Here is a 17,131-nt window from a genome sequence, read left to right as displayed (position 1 = left end):
GTTCATCCCCGTTGTATTCTTTTCTCGAAATGGCTTAACCTTTTCAAGGTTCTGTGGTTTCACTCGTTTGTCAAAGAAGCAACTTAGTTTTACCTCTTCTCTTTTCTCTTCTATTTTCCCTCCGTTGCCATTCTAGATCTCGGGACGAGATCCTCTCGTAGTGGTGGAGTGTTGTGACGCCCCGAGACCGTTGCGCGAGGTGTCTTCCAGTTATTCGCTGTCGTTGCCATGCCTTTCGCTTGCGTGTTGCATCTTGTCTTGTCATCATGTGCATTGCATCATCATGTTTTCAAAACTTGCATCCGTCCCGGTCTCCTCGTTCCGTCCATTATCCGTTCTGAGCCCAGACACACTTGCACGCGCCCGCGGCATGTCCGAAATAGTATTTTATAAGTGACCGGAAAATGTTCTCAGATTGGGTTGAAATTTGGCGTGCGGTCTTATTTTAGTGTAGGTAGGCCGCCTGCCAAGTTTCATCGCATTTGGAGTTCGTTTGACGCCCCAACGATTAACTATAGCGGCATTATAGCCGGTCTAACGTCGGACGTTTTTGGTCTCCGAAAACAGTCGCCGGGCCTCCCTCTCTTCTCTTCTCTCAGCTCGAGACTGTCTACATAGCCCATGACCTACCGCCAGGTCCAACCTAACCTCTCTCGTCAGCCCGCGACCCTCCTCGTGCGCGCGCCCGAAAGCTGTCCCGGACCCGACCCGGGCAGTCGTCACCGTTGGGTCCGGAACATCCCCGAACATCTGCAAAATGTCACCGTTTTCTTATTTGGACTTCCTACCTATTTTATTCGCGTTCGTCCAATTACGATCGGAGGGACGGTTTAGCCCCTAACCCTACCTACTCACTATATATATTAGTCTAACCGAGACCAAATCCCTAGTTTCTAGGGATCCTCCTAGCTGCCGCCGCCACTCCTCTTGTCTCCTCCCACCTCGGGTTCTTCCCCGATCCAAATCCTCCTCGTTTTCTCCACCCAACCAACCCAGCTCATTCCCTGGATTCCCTCGCAGTCAACCTAAGCCAGCCACTTCTTGATTCCCTGCGCCGCCAGCCACACTCGGGAGGAGCCTGATGCCCTCTGCGCCTCGTCCCGCAGCTCCCCGAGAGCCACTCAAGGGCAAGCCATGGCGCCCATCGGACCTCTCCACCAGCGCCGTCGCTCGAAGGTCGCCGGATCCGTCGCCAGATGCCTTCTTCAACCGGATCCGCGACCCTAGTGAACTCCCGCTCGCGCAGCCGACGTCCCTTTCATCGTCCGCACCAAGCCATGCACCGCTGTTGGCCTCGTCCTGGACCTCCTCTGCAGTGAACCCGAATCACGCGCCCGTGTTGACCCCGCCTTCAGCCACGCATCCAGTGAGGAATGGCCGACCCCGCGCCCTCTCCCTCGGTCCTTCCTTGTCTTCTTTCTTTCTCCTGCTCTCTCAACTCTCTCTCTCTCTCTCTCTCTGTGTGCCTCGCAGGATGCCATGGATGCCCGCTGCGCACCTGCCTTCCCGAGTTCCTCTGCAGGAGAACAAGAACTAGAGCTCCCGCTCGACCCTCCGCCGCATGTCGCCGGCCAGCGACCCAGGGAGCCACCGTGGCCATGGATGTCATCTGCCGCCTCCTTCCCGAGCTGCAGTGCGCCCAAGCCTCGGACGTGACCGGTTCCGGCTCGAATCGCCCTCCCCAAGCCCAATCGCCGCCCAGATCCGTCGAGTCCCGGCCAACTCCGTCGTTCTTAGCCGTCGCCCTGCGCCAAGTCCCTTGCCGGCCTTCCCTGCTTCGCGTCGAACCGCTCCAGCGCCGCTGATTCTCTGCTTCTCCGTCGAACAGAGGGCGCCGCTTCTCCGTCGCAAGCCCATGGGTGAGGACGCGCCCAGCTCCTCCCCTGTTCCTGTTGGGCCAGGAAGACTCGGCCCAGTAGTGTTTTTTTCCTGCTGCTGCGATTTTTGACTTTTATCCAGTTAAAAGCAGAATTGCAGAAAACCCCTTGTGCTTCATACATATAATAACTTAACAACCGTGCATCGGTTTAAAATAATTTATATATGAAATATGCTTAGTTTTTCATCTAGATTCATAATATGTCTTTTCCATCCATGTTTGAAATGCTTAAAATTCTGTTTGTGTAATTTTTGTCCATATGCCATGCTAAAATGCTTTAAATCATAAGTAAATAACCGTAACTCGGATTTTAATAAACTTTATATGTAAATGGGGTGGAAAAATGCCTAGTTTAACATGGTGCATTTGTCTTGCATGTTTAATAACTCTAAAATTGTGTTTAAGGCAGAACAATACCAAACCTAATATATGCATATGGGGATTTACCGAAATTATTGTTCGTTGCTTCCGGCCTCATTTAAACTTGACCAGATAGGTAGTTTTAATTTGCTTCACCCCTTGCCATGCTAAACAACATTTAATCTTGTTGGTTACATAAACGAGATCGAACTAAGTAACTCGAATGTGGTGTTCCATCAATATTATTGAGCTCCACTTAATTTGTAGGGTTGTTTGTGCTTTTTGCCATGCCATGCCTCATTAAACCGGACATGCATCATACTTGGTTATGCATCATGCCATGATTATGTGGTGGTTGTTTACTATGTTGTTTGCTCTTTTCCGGTGTTGCTTCTTCGGGTTGGTTCCGATAACGTCGTGTTTGTGAGGACTCGTTCGACTACGCCCGTTTGTCTTCTTCCTGGACTCATTCTTCTTCCTTGCGGGATTTCAGGCAAGATGACCATACCCTCGAAATCACTTCTATCTTTGCTTGCTAGTTGCTCGCTCTTTTGCTATGCCTATGCTGTGATACCTACCACTTGCTTATCATGCCTCCCATATTGTTGAACCAAGCCTCTAACCCACCTTGTCCTAGCAAACCGTTGTTTGGCTATGTTACCGCTTTGCTCAGCCCCTCTTATAGCGTTGTTAGTTGCAGGTGAAGATTAAAGTTTGTTCCTTGTTGGAACATGGAGATGTTGTTCCTTGTTGGAACATGTTTACTTGTTGGGATATCACAATATCTCTTATTTAATTAATGCACCTATATACTTGGTAAAGGGTGGAAGGCTCGGCCTTTTTCCTGGTGTTTTGTTCCACTCTTGCCGCCCTAGTTTCCGTCATATCGATGTTATGTTCCCGGATTTTGCGTTCCTTACGCGGTTGGGCTATTATGGGAACCCCTTGATAGTTCGCCTTGAATAAAACTCTTCCAGCAATGCCCAACATTGGTTTTACCATTCGCCACCTAGCCTTTTCTTTCCCTTGGGTTCTGCAGACTCAAGGGTCATCTTTATTTTAACCCCCCCGGGCCAGTGCTCCTTTGAGTGTTGGTCCAAACTGTCAGCCGCCGGTGGCCACCAGGGGCAACTCTGGGCTGGCCTACCGGAAGTTTGGACAATCTGAGTGTGCCCTGAGAATGAGATATGTGGAGCTCCTATCGGGATTTGTCGGCACATTCGGGCGGTGTTGCTGGATTTGTTTTAACTTGTCGAAGTTGTCTTGTAGAACCGGGATACCGAGTCTGATCGGAATGTCTCGGGATAAGGTATATCCTTCATTGACCGCGAGAGCTTGTCATGGGCTAAGTTGGGACTCCCCTGCAGGGATTTGAACTTTCGAAAGCCGTGCCCGCGGTTATGGGCAGATGGGAATTTGTTAATGTCCGGTTGTAGATAACATGAACCTTAATTTAATTAAAATGCATCAACCACGTGTGTAACCGTGATGGTCTCTTTCCGGCGGAGTCCGGGAAGTGGACACGGTGTTGGAGTTATGCTTGACGTAGGTTGTTCTAGGATCACTTCTTGATCATAGTTTCTCGATTGTGCTTTGCCTTCTCTTCTCGCTCTCATTTGCGTATGTTTAGCCACCATATATGCTAGTCGCTTGCTGCAGCTCCACCTCATACCTTTTACCCTTTCTATAAGCTTAAATAGTCTTGATCGCGAGGGTGCGAGATTGCTGAGTCCCCCGTGGCTCACAGATACTTCCAAAACCAGCTTGCAGGTGCCGATGAGTCCATGCAGATGACGCAACCAAGCTCAGGAGGAGCTCGATGAAGATCTTGTCCTTTGTGTTGTTTCGTTCTAGTTGATCAGTAGTGGAGCCCAGTTGGGGTCGATCGGGGACCTTGTCGCTTTTGGGGTTCTTCTTTTATCTTGGTTCCGTAGTTGGACCTTGATTGTATTTGGATGTTGTAATGCTTTATTCTTGTAATTGTGTGAAGTGGCGATTGTAAGCCAACTATGTATCCTTTCCCTTATGTATTACATCGGTTGTGTGAAGATTACCTCACTTGCGACATTGCTTTCAATGCGGTTATGCCTCTAAGTCGTGCTTCGACACGTGGGAGATATAGCCGCATCAAGGGCGTTACAGTTCACCTCGACGTGCTGGTGATGAAAAACAAATCCAATAAAGATCTTTGGTGGCTGCTTTTGGAGTTACTCAAGAGTAGTAAGATTCTATTTACAGTTTAACCCAAGGTGCACATCTCGTGGCTTCAACTACCACTCTATTTTCTTTCATGACACGACCTGGATGCTGGATGTCCCACGTGTCGGCAAAAGGAGGAAGAACCCGACCAAATCTTTGGTTCTGCTCTCAGATGAGATTAGTGCACTTGTTGATACTCCTACTAGAATAGAGGCTAGACATGAGACTAGATGCGAGGAAGTAACGTCTACTTCTTTACACTCGAAGAAAGAAGCACGCAAGATCGAGCCTCCGCAGATCAACAATGAATGCATCGAGAAGGCACTAATCCAACTTACAGGAGTAGTAAAATGTATTCTTGTGGTTCTTGTTTTCTTTGGTCTTGCTTTTCTAGTCAAAATTATCATTGGAGTTCGTGCAAAACAGAGGTGCATTTGGGGTCGTGCGTTGGAGTTGGCCTTACAAGTGGGACCACAGTTAAGGAAACCGACTATCGGCAAACCCCCACCTCGCCCGCCGCGCGATGGCTGAAGTTAGAGAAACGACGAGGTTGAAGAGATTGCTCTAGCACGGACTCCAAGAAATAATATGGTGTCAGATGGATGTCGTGGTGGTGGCGTGGGCCGTACTCCTGGATGTGAATGCTTGTTCTGGCCCATGCCACCCTACTACTCCTACTACTTACTCCTACTAGTATATAGTATACTAGTATCGAGGATTCGAGGTGCTGGTTACGTACAACGAACACATTAACATATGGCTACAGCAAAAACACCCGCCCGACGCGCGAAGCATGTGAAGCTAGTACAGATTTAGAGAAGCGACTTGAAAGCCATTCATAAATTTAGTAAGTTTATCACAGGCATATCATTTTATTACATACAACAGGTCATCAACCCACATCGACAACGAGGATACATTATAAATACTAAAGTTTTCACCACACAACAAATAACAAGCCATGAAATGAACTTCAACTCAACCATTCCGCGGCGTTGGAAACACTTGCTTTGAACCACAAGTGATTCTCTGGGACGGGCCATCCATTGTCGATCTGGAGACCAACGCAAGACTGATCATCCAGGCTGAAGCGGCCTACTATATCAGTACCAGGGTAGGGAACCACCCAAATGTCCGAGGTATAGACACAGTTGCTTCTCATAAATGTGTCAACAACAGTTGGATCGCCTTTCACCATCATCGGATAGTTCTGTCCAAGGAAGAGCGAGTTTTCTCAAAGACTATCAATTCTGTGCTAGGGAGAAGGAGTTGGCGCTAGCACACTAGTATCCATCCCGAATACCATGCAACGGGTGTTGGAATAGGTCCGGAGAGTGCGACCATGGGAGACACCTGCTTCCTTAGCAGTAACATCATCAGTGGGCTGTATACACACAAGAAGAGGTGATCCATCGGAATTAGTTGCCAGGTGCCACAGAGTATATGGGCGCTGCTCGTGATCATCGCCATCGGCATCTCCCCTTGGTTATAAATTTTTTCAAGTATAGGTGGTGGGATGTTCACAGGACCTTGGAAACACAAGAAGAAGGTTAATTAGTAAAGGGAAACTTGCTAACCCGCATGCATGTGGATGAAACAATTATAATTATGGTGGAAGACAAATGTACTGAAACTACGAGGATACCATGCAAAAAGAGTGCCACGAGTGGTGGCAGCAAACACAAGGCCCTCGTATTGAATTGCATCACAGTACTCATTCGTGCACAGAAACTGATTTTTGAGCAATGTCCATCGAGTCAAACCACTAGGGATGGCAACAAGCTTGTCGAAGATAGCAACAACTTCATAGTTGTTGTAATTCCAAGAGAGGTTGGGAACTTGACAAATTGCTATCTTCCCGTAGAAGACAATCACCATGATCGTATTTGAACGCGCGTACATTACCGGTGTGCTCAACCTCTGGGCAGTGTGCTGAGATTTTTGGAAGTGGAACCCGGTGACGAGTGCACACATTCACAAGTTCCCACTCGCAGTTGGACCCAATGTAAACAACCCAATCTCCATTTGCGCCCGCCCAAGCCTTGCCCTCGAGCGATGGCATCTTAACATCATATGTATCATTATCAAGCGGCATCAACTGGCACAGGGCGAGGCCTTCGTCGTGCCGGCGCCAGTCATCAGGGTCACGACGAAGAAGATAGGGGAGATCAAACCGCTCCTTGACTCTTGGGTTCTTTGTAATGATGTTATTAGTTGAGTCGAGAATGGGCTTGAACGAACCTACCATGCTAGCTGAGGTGATGACGTCGCACCGATCAATGAGTTCCCCCACCACGTCATCTTTCAGATCAGGGCAAGAATAACAGGGTCGTTTCCAGCCTGTTCCCTCCATGGAGAAGATGATCAAACAATGGCAGAAGAAAGGGTGAAGGGCTGAAGGAAAATGGAGGAGGGAGAGGAAGAGCGTGCGACAGCAGTTCCAAATCGAGAGGGAAGGCGAAGAGTCGGTGGACGGTTGCGAGTTTGCCACGGTTCACGAAGAGGCGCCCCGGCCTACACGCACATTCAAAAATACTCCTACTACTCGCCGTCGTCTCACTGATATGTTGGAACGGGACCACATGTCAATGAAACATGGTGTGTAATTTCTCGTGCAAAATTCGATCTGGCCGCGTTGGCCCGAGGTGCCGCATTAGTTATCGACCTTTATTTTTTTAATGGCATGCCGATCAGTTTTGAAGCACGACTAACTGGTACTGTATGTGGAGAGGATGACAGCAGGGACCCGCCAAGGTCATGGCAGTATGCAAGCAAGTGCCTCCTTATTTCAAGCCAATAAAAAAATGGCTCCTCCTAGTGGATTTCTGACATCTGGGTCCCATGCCATTTTCAACGTAGTCAATAAACGAGAGAATTGCACAACGAGCGGCTGACACCAGGGACCCAGCAGCTCGCCTAGTTATTTTTGTTTTGGGTTAATTTGATAAATGCCACTCCAAATCTGGTGTATCCAAGAAATGCCACTCCAATTTCCAAACTTTGAAAAATGCCATTTCATGCCATTTCTAGTGGCATTTTTCGAAGTCTGGAGTGGCATTTTTCAAAGTTTGCAAACTGCAGTGGCGTTTTTCAAAGTTTGCAAAAATTACAGTGGCATTTTTCAAAGTTTGGAAATTGCAGTGGCATTTTTATGAATCGCCGTAATTGGAGTGGCATTTATCTAATTTGTTTTTGAGACGGAAGCAGGGTGTCAACTGGGCTGTGCGGGACACTCTGACCTGTCTAGACAGCCTTTTCTTTTATGTTTACCACAGACCAGCCCAGTAGTTTTTTTTCTTTCTGAAAATGGCTAGCCCAGTTCTTTTGTGATTTGTCAAGTAAGTCGCTTTATCAGGCCTGCTGGGCTGCAAATCTTTCAAGAGGAGGAGAGCTTCATTCGGCTGGCCAAGAAAATGGCCTATCAGTAATGAGAAATGGGTTGTACATTTTTAAAACACATCAAACCGGCAATTATTTTCAAATATCTTTTTTTCATTTCGAGATTTTAAATTGCCTTGATTTTTATGTGTGGACAATTTATTGGATTTTATATTGATATACATTTATTTTTAAAATCAGTCTGAATGTGACTCGAAATTTCGGGATTAAAAACAGTTCAGACCGCACCGACATATGCAAAATCTCGTATAATTCTTTAACCGTGGCCACAATATGGGCTGTAATGCTAACATAAAGAATATGTGCTCCAAAAAAACCCGTAAGAATTAGAAAATGGGCTGTAAATTATTTGAAATAATGGCAGATGGGTTGTATGCTGCTTTCCACAGATTTGAGGCTTTCCACAGATGGCCTGTATACTGTTGGATGTCCATCCAACGGCCGTCGTGCTTCTTCAATCTCTGCTCTTCCTGCTCTAGCTGCTCAAACAAGCACCGGCGGGACTGCCTGCTCCCTCCTCCTCGCGGCCGGCTGTGCTGCCGCGCAGGCCTCACCGCCCCACCGTACTCCCATCGCTGGCCTAGCCATCCCTCTACTCACCCACACCTGCTGTTATTCTCCGGCGACGGCAGACGAACCAGTAAACCCTCGTACAGTCGTACTCCCCTCCGCGTGGGAAACAAAAACAACGACCGAGTCTTCCCTGCCTCCGTGTCGTTCCCTTCCTAGGCCTCGCTGTCGTCCACCGCCCTGGTGCTCTCGGCGTGGCGTGGTCAGCGTAGTCCACGACCGACATGCATCTGAAGTGGACTATACGTGGAGAGGCTGACAGCTGGGTCCATGGCCGCACGCAAGGAAATGCCTCCTTATTACGTGCAAAATAATGATTTCCTCCACCTGACATCTAGGACCCACCAAAATGGCCTCTGTATTTCACGAAAAAACGTTACCGCCGCTGACAGCTCGGACCCACCAGCTATATCTTCGCACGCAAGGAAGTGCCTCCTTATTACACACAAAAAATGAATACTCACCCTGCTAGCTGGGACCCAGTATAGTGGGCCTACTAAGTTGACGGGGACGAAGGGCTTTGTCAACTTAGTCAATATGCACGATTCTAGCTCGACTGACCGTACGATGTCCATCCAACGGCCGTAGTGCTTCTTCAACCTCTGGTCTTCTTGCTCCAGCCGCCCAAAGCAGCGCCGGTCGTGCCGCCTGCTCCTGCCTCCCGTGGCCGGCTGTGCTGCCGCGGAGGCCTCACCGCCCCCATACTACTCCCACCGCTGGCTAGGCCATCCCTCCACTCCACTCACCCACACCCCCTGTTATTCTGCGGTGACAGCAGCACAGCCGAACCAGTGAACCCTCGTACTCCTCTCTGCGTGGGCATCCACTGCCGCGTCTTCCCGGGCTCCGTGTCGTCCCCTTCCTAGGCCTCGCCGTCGTCCACCATTGTGGTGCTGTCGGTGCGGCGTGGTCAATGTGGTCAACGACCGAATTCCATCGGAAGAATACTGTACGTGGAGAGGCTGACAGCTGGGTCCACGGCAGCCGCAAGGAAGTGCCTCCTTATTACGCGGAAAATAATTATTCCTCCACCTCATAGCAGGGACCCACCGGACGCCCACCAGTATATCACGAAAAAAACGTTTGCCCCTGACTGCTGGGACCCACCTGACGGGCCACCGTATTTCGCGAAAAAACGTTCCCCCTGCTGTCAGCTCGGACCCACCGGAAGTGCCTCCTTATTACGCACAAAAAATGAATACCCCCTGCTAGCCGGGACCCACCTTAGTGGCAGGCTGCCTTGTGGGCCTACTAAGTTGACGGGGACAGAGGGCTTTGTTAACTTAGTCAATATGCACGATTCTAGCTCCAGTGACCGTACGATGTCCATCTAACTCTTGCTCCAGCCGCCCAAACCAGCGCTGGTCGTGCCTCGTGCTCCTGTCTCCCGTGGCCGGCTGCGATGCGGCGGAGGCCTCACCGCCCCCTACTACTCCCACCGCTGGCCAGGCCATCCCTCTACTCACCCACACCCCCTGTTATTCTGAAGCGACGGCAGCCTCACACCGCAACGAACCAGTGAACCCTCGTACTCCTCTACGCGTGGGCATCCACTGCCGCGTCTTCCCCGGCTCCGCGTCATCCCCTTCCTAGGCCTCGCCGTCATCCACTGCCCTGGTGCTCTCGGCATGGCATGGTCAATGTGGTCAAGGAACAGCTTCCATCGGACGTGGACTGTATGTGGAGAGGCTGACAGCTGGGTCCACGGCAGCCGCAAGGAAGTGCCTCCTTATTACGTGCAAAATAATTATTCCTCCACCTGACAGCGGGGACCCACCGGATGCCCCACTAGTATTTTGCGAAAAAAAATCTTTTCCCCTGACTGCTAGGACCCACCGGACGGGCCAAATTATTTCGCGAAAAAACGTCCCCCCCGCTGTCAGCTCGGACCCACCGGAAGTGCCTCCTTATTACGCACAAAAAAATGAATACTCCCCCGGCTAGCTGGGACCCACCTTGCTGGGAGGCTGACTTGTGGGCCTACTAAGTTGACGGGGATGAAGGGCTTTGTCAACTTAGTCAATATGAATGATTCTAGCTCCAGTGACCGTATGATGTCCATCCAACGACCGTAGTGCTTCTTCAACCTCTGGTCTTCTTGCTCTAGCCGCCCAAAGCAGCGCCGGTCGTGCCGCATGCTCCTGCCTCTCGTAGCCGGCTGTGCTGCCGCAGAGGCCTCACTGCCCCCTACTATTCCCACCACTGGCCAGGCCCTGCGGCGACGGCAGCCTCACACCGTAGCCGAACCAGTGAACCCTCGTAGTCCTCTCCGCGCGGGCTTCCACTACCGCGTCGTCCCCTTCCTAGGCCTCGCCGTCGTCCACTGCCGTGGTGCTCTCCGCGCGGCGTCGTCAACGTGGTCAAGGAATGACTTCCATTGAAATATGCAAAATTTCAGGATTACAAACAGTTCGGATCGCACTGAAATATGCAAAATTTCATATAATTTTTTAACCGTTGCCACAATATGGGCTGTAATGCTAACAAAAAGAATATGGGCTCCAAAAAAAACCTTAAGAATTAGCAAATGGGTTGTAAATTATTAGAAATAATGGCAGATGGGCTGTATGCTGTTTTCCACAGATTTGAGGCTTTCCTAAAAAAAAGGTTGATGCACAAGCACTGATAGTTGGATGTCCATCCAATGGCCATCGTGCTTCTTCAATCTCTGCTCTTCCTGCTCCAGCCGCTCAAACAAGCGCCGGCGGGACTGCCTGCTCCCTCCTCCTCGCGGCCGGCTATGCTGCTGCGCAGGCCTCACCGCCCGACCGTACTCCCATCGCTGGCCTAGCCATCCCTCTACTCACCCACACCTGCTGTTATTCTCTGGCGACGGCAGACGAACCAGTAAACCCTCGTACAGTCGTACTCCCCTCCGCGTGGGAAACAACTGCCGAGTCTTCCCTGCCTCCGTGTCGTCCCCTTCCTAGGCCTCGCCGTCGTCCACCGCCCTGGTGCTCTCGACGCGGCGTGGTCAACGTGGTCAAGGAATGACTTCCATTGGACGTGGACTGTACGTGGAGAGGCTGACAGCTGGGTCCACGGCCGCAGCAAGGAAGTGCCTCCTTATTAGCAGAAAATAATGATTCCTCCACCTGACAGCTGGGACCCACCAGATGGGCCACTGTATTTCACGAAAAAAATGTTCCCCCTGACTGCTGGGACCCACCAACTACATCTTCGCATGCAAGGAAGTGCGTCCGGGCAAAAAAAAATGATTCGCCCCCTGACTGCTAGGACCCACCATCTACATCTTCGCAGGCAAGGAAGTGCCTGACAGTCAGGACCCACCTGGTCGAAGCGTACGTAGCGTTGTCATTCTGGTCGCGAACGTGTATGTACATACTGGTCGATGTAGAGGCGCACACGTGTCGTAGTAGAGGCACGCACGTGTCGTAGTAGAGGCGCGCACGTAGCATACAGCGGCCAGGGTGCAAGAAAGAAAATACGGCCACGTATGTGTACATACGGGCGGGGTCTCGAACGCCTACTCGCGCATACGTACGGCGAGGGCTCGTGTACATGGCTGGGTCGGAACGGAGAAACAGTGTCGTCGTCGTGTTCATGGGGAGGCAACGGAATGCGTCGTGTTCATCGGGAGGGCTTGGACGGAACAGGCGATGGAAACGAGGCCTGGCGTACCGCACAACGGAGGAAACAGACCTCCTACGTTCGGAACGGGGTCCTGTTGATCGGGAGGGTCTGACGTACCGTAAAATGGAGGAAACGGACCTCCTACGGTCGAAACAGGGGTCCTGTTCATCGGGAGGGGTGTGGCGTACCGCAAAACGGAGGAAACGGACTTGTGTTGGAGCGCTATGGTCGAAACGGGGGTCCTGTTCATCGGGAGGGGTGTGGCGTACCGCAAAACGGGACTGCACAGGATACTGTTCATCTCCACCATCGACCCCCTCTAGACTCCACGAGCTACTGTTCATCCACCGTCGACCTCCTCCAGCCTCCACCTGTGACTGTTCATCCACGGGCTCCTGTTCATCCAGCCTCCACCGCGCGCTACTCCACCGGCTACTGTTCAACCAGCCCTCTCCACGGGCTCCTGTTCAACCACCCCTCCACGGGCTACTGTTCATCCTGCCCTCCACCGTCTACTGTTCATCCTGCCCTCCATGGGGTGGTCCTGTTCATCCAGCCCTCCACGGGGTCCTGTTCATCCAGCCCCAACCGGCTCGATCGATCGGGCTCCTGTTCATCCAGAGGCAACACCACGGGGTCCTGTTCATCCACCCCCACCGGGAACAGTTCATCCAAACCCCCCCGCAACGCTCACTGTTCATCCAGAGGCAGCATCGGTCGGCTTCAGTTAGCAGCAGTAGCGAAGGAATCGCTCGATCGGGTTCAATTAACAGCCATCGATCGATCGCTCGGGTTCAGTAACGCGTAGCCTGCAGTGCAATCACTCGGGTTCTGTTAGAGCCCAACGCCTCACTCGGATTCAGTTAGAGCCAACGCCTCGCACACACGCACGTAGGTGTATGAGAAAATGCGCATCGCTCGTCCCCCGACCTCCCACCGTAACCGGGAACTCCCCGAAATTTTCCTCCCCCTCGCTTCTACCACGGTTTTTTCCGTCATGGACGGCCCAAAGAATGTCATGCAGCTGCGTCTCCGGCCCGCCCAGGACGAAAAGCCCATTTTCTGTCATGATTTTTTGTCATAGAAGTAGGAGCCCACCACATCTATGATGATACCGGGTTTTGTCACAATTATCATCATAGAAGTGTCATATATATGACATAATTTTTTTCGTTCGGCCCAAAATGTCACGGATGTGTCTTTTTTTTTGTAGTGTAACATGAAACATATGGATCCAAATCAGCCCCTTACGAAGCAACTCATAAACTAGGGTTTAAGCTTCTGTCACTCTAGAAACCCATCATCTACTTATTACTCCCCAATGCCTTCCTCTAGGCCCAAACAATGGTGAAGTGTCATGTAGTCGACGTTCAGATGACACCACTAGAGGAAAGACAACATACATCTCATCAAAATATCGAACGAATACCAAATTCACATGACTACTTATAGCAAGACTTCTCCCATGTCCTGAGGAACAAACGTAACTACTCACAAATCATATTCATGTTCATAATCATAGGGGTATTAATATGCATAAAGGATGTGAACATATGATCTTCCACCAAATAAACCAACTAGCATCAACTACAAGGAGTAATCAACACTACTAGCAACCCAAGGGTACCAATATGAGGTTTTGAGACAAAGATTGGATACAAGAGATGAACTAGGGTTTGAGATGAGATGGTGCTGGTGAAGATTTTGATGGAGATTGACCCCCTCCCGATGAGAGGATCGATGGTGATGATTTCTCCCTCCCGGAGGGAAGTTTCCCCGGCAGAACAGCTCCGCCGGAGCCCTAGATTGGTTCCGCCTCGTGGCGGCGGAGTTTCGTCCCGTGAGCTAGCTTATGATTTTTTTCTGGACGAAAGATCTCATATAGCAGAAGATGTGCATCAAAGGGCTGCCAGGGGGCCCACGAGGCAGGGGGGCGCGCCCAGGGGGGTAGGGCGCGCCCCCACCCTCGTGGATGGTGGGTGGCCCCCCTCTGGTACTTCTTTCGCCCAATATTTTTTATATATTATGAAATGTGCTCCCGTGAAGTTTAGGACTTTTGGAGCTGTGCAGAATAGGTCTGTAATATTTTCTCCTTTTCCAGCCCAGAATTCCAGCTGCCGTCATTCTCCCTCTTCATGTAAACCTTATAAAATAAGAGAGAATAGGCATAAGTATTGTGACATAATATGTAGTAACAACCCATAATGCAATAAATATCGATATAAAAGCATGATGCAAAATTGACGTATCAGTGTTGTACAAGGTGGGAGGCGCCGAGGCTTGTACAATTGAAGGGACCAACTACCCCCCAGGGACTCCTTGGGAAGACGCCAATTTCTAGCTATCTGAGTGGTTCCATATAGACGACATTCCGTTATATGACCCAGTTCGGCCCGGGCTCCCCGCTTTCTCCTCGGAACCCCCGAAGAAGCGCTACAGCTGAAGACCATGGAGTGCTACTCAAGTGGACAACACAAACATAGTCAGCTTGGCATCCCAAGTAAAACTGCTGACAAATACTTGCCTCACCATCATAGATGTTATGGCCATGGTGAACAACCAAAGAGTCCAACCACTTCGGCAACGCCCGCACTTACTGTGCATGTACAATGGAACTGATGACACCTCCCGATTTGTTCGAGAAAATCTTGATGACCCAATGATCCTCAGGGCCGCTCTAGCCTGCATATATCAGGGATCGGCCGAGGAGTTCACAAGATGGCAGTTTCGAGACGGGCTGTCTTACTATAATCTTGAATAAATAGCGAGTTTCCTCGACCCTTCTTGTTCATCTAAATTGTTTCATAGTTAATTCTTCTGACCGACCCTTTATTGAACCTGGACAGAGATGGAGGCATTGGCCTGAAACCCTAAGCATCCCAATGCCCGAACCAGAGACACACCGTCGGGCGGATGATCCTCTCTTCAACGAGGACAAAGAACTGTCCCTTATATAAAAGAGGGGAAATTCTATTTGGAGAGCCTTGACGGCTCATAGGTTGCTGTCACTCCGGATGTGCCAGGAACACGGTTGGCCTCCTTGGTAAAGCACCCCTCCTCTGCTCGAAAGAGAGCTTCTCGCCTCGAAGTCCCCGTTCTCTGACTTCTATTCCAAAGGAACGACGCACAAAATGTTCACATGGAGAACTGGCTCCTCGAAGGAGCCCATGATACGTCCATTTTGCATCATGTTTACCTACTGCTATTTACTATGTTTTTATGCATAATAATGCCTTTTAGAGTAATTCTAATGTCTTTTCTCTCATAATATGCAAGGTTTACACAAAGAGGGAGAATACCGGCACCTGGAACTCTGGACCTAGAAAAGCTACGTCAGAGTTACCTATTTGCACATCTCCAAATGAGCTAGAACTTTATGGAGAATTATTTTGGAACAAAAGAAAAATACTAGAGCAAATAACTACCGGAGGAGGCCCACCAGGTGGGCACAACCCACCTGGGCGCGCTAGGCCCCCCAGGCACACCCTAGTGGGTTGTTCCCTCCTTGGCCCACCTCCGGTGCCCCTCTTTTGGTATATAAGTCATTTTGACCTAGAAAAAAATAAGGAGAGGACTTTTGGGATGAAGCACCGCCGTCTCGAGGCGGAACTTGGGCAGGAGCACTTTTGCCCTCAGGTGGAGCGATTCCGCCGAGGGAACTTCCCTCCCAAAGGGGAAATCATCGTCATCATCTTCACCAACAACTCTTTCATCTTTTGGAGGGCAAGCTCGATCAACATCTTCAACAGCACCAACTCTCTCCAAACCCTAGATCATCTCTTGAGTTCAATCTTTGTACTAGAACCTTAGATTGGTGCTCGTGGGTGTCTACTAGTGTTGATTACATCTTGTAGTTGATTACTGTATGGTTTATTTGGTGGAATATTATATGTTCAGATCCATTATGCTATTTAATACCCCTATGATCTTAAGCATGATTATCATTTGTGAGTGGTTACTTTTGTTCTTGGGGTCACAGGAGAAATCTTGTTGCAAGTAATCATGTGAAACTTGATATGTGTTCGATATTTTGATGACATGTATGTTGTTATTCCCTCAGTGGTGCCATGTGAACATAGACTACATGACACTTCACCATATTTGGGCCTAAGGGAATGCATTCAGTAGTAGAAAAAGGGTCAAATGTTCAGATCATCAGTACCGGTTTGTATTTGAGCCGGCACTAATGTGACCATTAGTGCCGGTTCCAACGGCTAGGTGGGCCACTCTCATTAGTACCTTTTCATGCCACGAGCCGGTGCTAAAGAAAGTGGTGGCAGGATGTTGTCAGTATGGGGCCCCTCCAGCACCTTTAGCACCGGTTCGTGCATCGAACCGGTACTAAAGGTCTTCCTATAAACCCTTCACCCACCCGCGCTTTGTTCTCCCCCTTTCCCCTCTCCTCTCTATTCCTCCCTTCTTCCTCTCGAGCTCATCACACATTTTGCCCAAATTTTGTCAAGATTTGAAGGCCCCCATTCATTCAAATGATCACGAAGGTTAGCAACTTTGTCCTTTCATCTCTCGTTGCTAGATTAGCTCTTGCAATGGTTTATATAGTGATTAATTTGTGGGTTTTAGTAATTTGGGAGGAATTATATGTTGTAGTATTTGATCCTAAGAAGAAAAAAACTAAATAAAAAAGCCCGCCTACTGGGCCACAACGGCCTGCATATGACTAGAAACCCCACCTCTAGTTGGGCCAGGATGCAGGCCCGCTAGCCCGGTAAGCCCAACAGGGCATCGCAACAGAGGTAGGCCCATAAGGCCTGCTTTAGAGAGGAGCTCGAGACAGCGGCGGGCGGCCCTCGACTAGCGAGGTGGGACTAAACTTCTGCGCCCCTCGCCTGGCAGCGCACTACCTTTAGTACCGGGTGGTGGTTCCAACCGGTAGTAAGGGGGGGGGGTCTTTTGTACCGGTTGGAGCCACGACCCGGTGCTAAAGGGGTGCCATTCCCGCTGCTTGACCTGGCCAAATTTGACCTTTAGTACCGGTTGGTGGCTACAACCGGTACTAAAGGTCCCTCCTATATAAACAACACTTGGAACAATTTCATTCTCCCTCTGTTTCTTCCTCTGTTTCTCCATCGACGACGCACCGCCTGCCCCGCTCGATCGACGCCGTCGCCG

Source organism: Triticum urartu, chromosome 6 (assembly GCF_003073215.2).
Source record: "Triticum urartu cultivar G1812 chromosome 6, Tu2.1, whole genome shotgun sequence".
In the NCBI taxonomy this organism is placed as follows: domain Eukaryota; kingdom Viridiplantae; phylum Streptophyta; class Magnoliopsida; order Poales; family Poaceae; genus Triticum; species Triticum urartu.
This window is presented reverse-complemented; position numbering follows the sequence as displayed.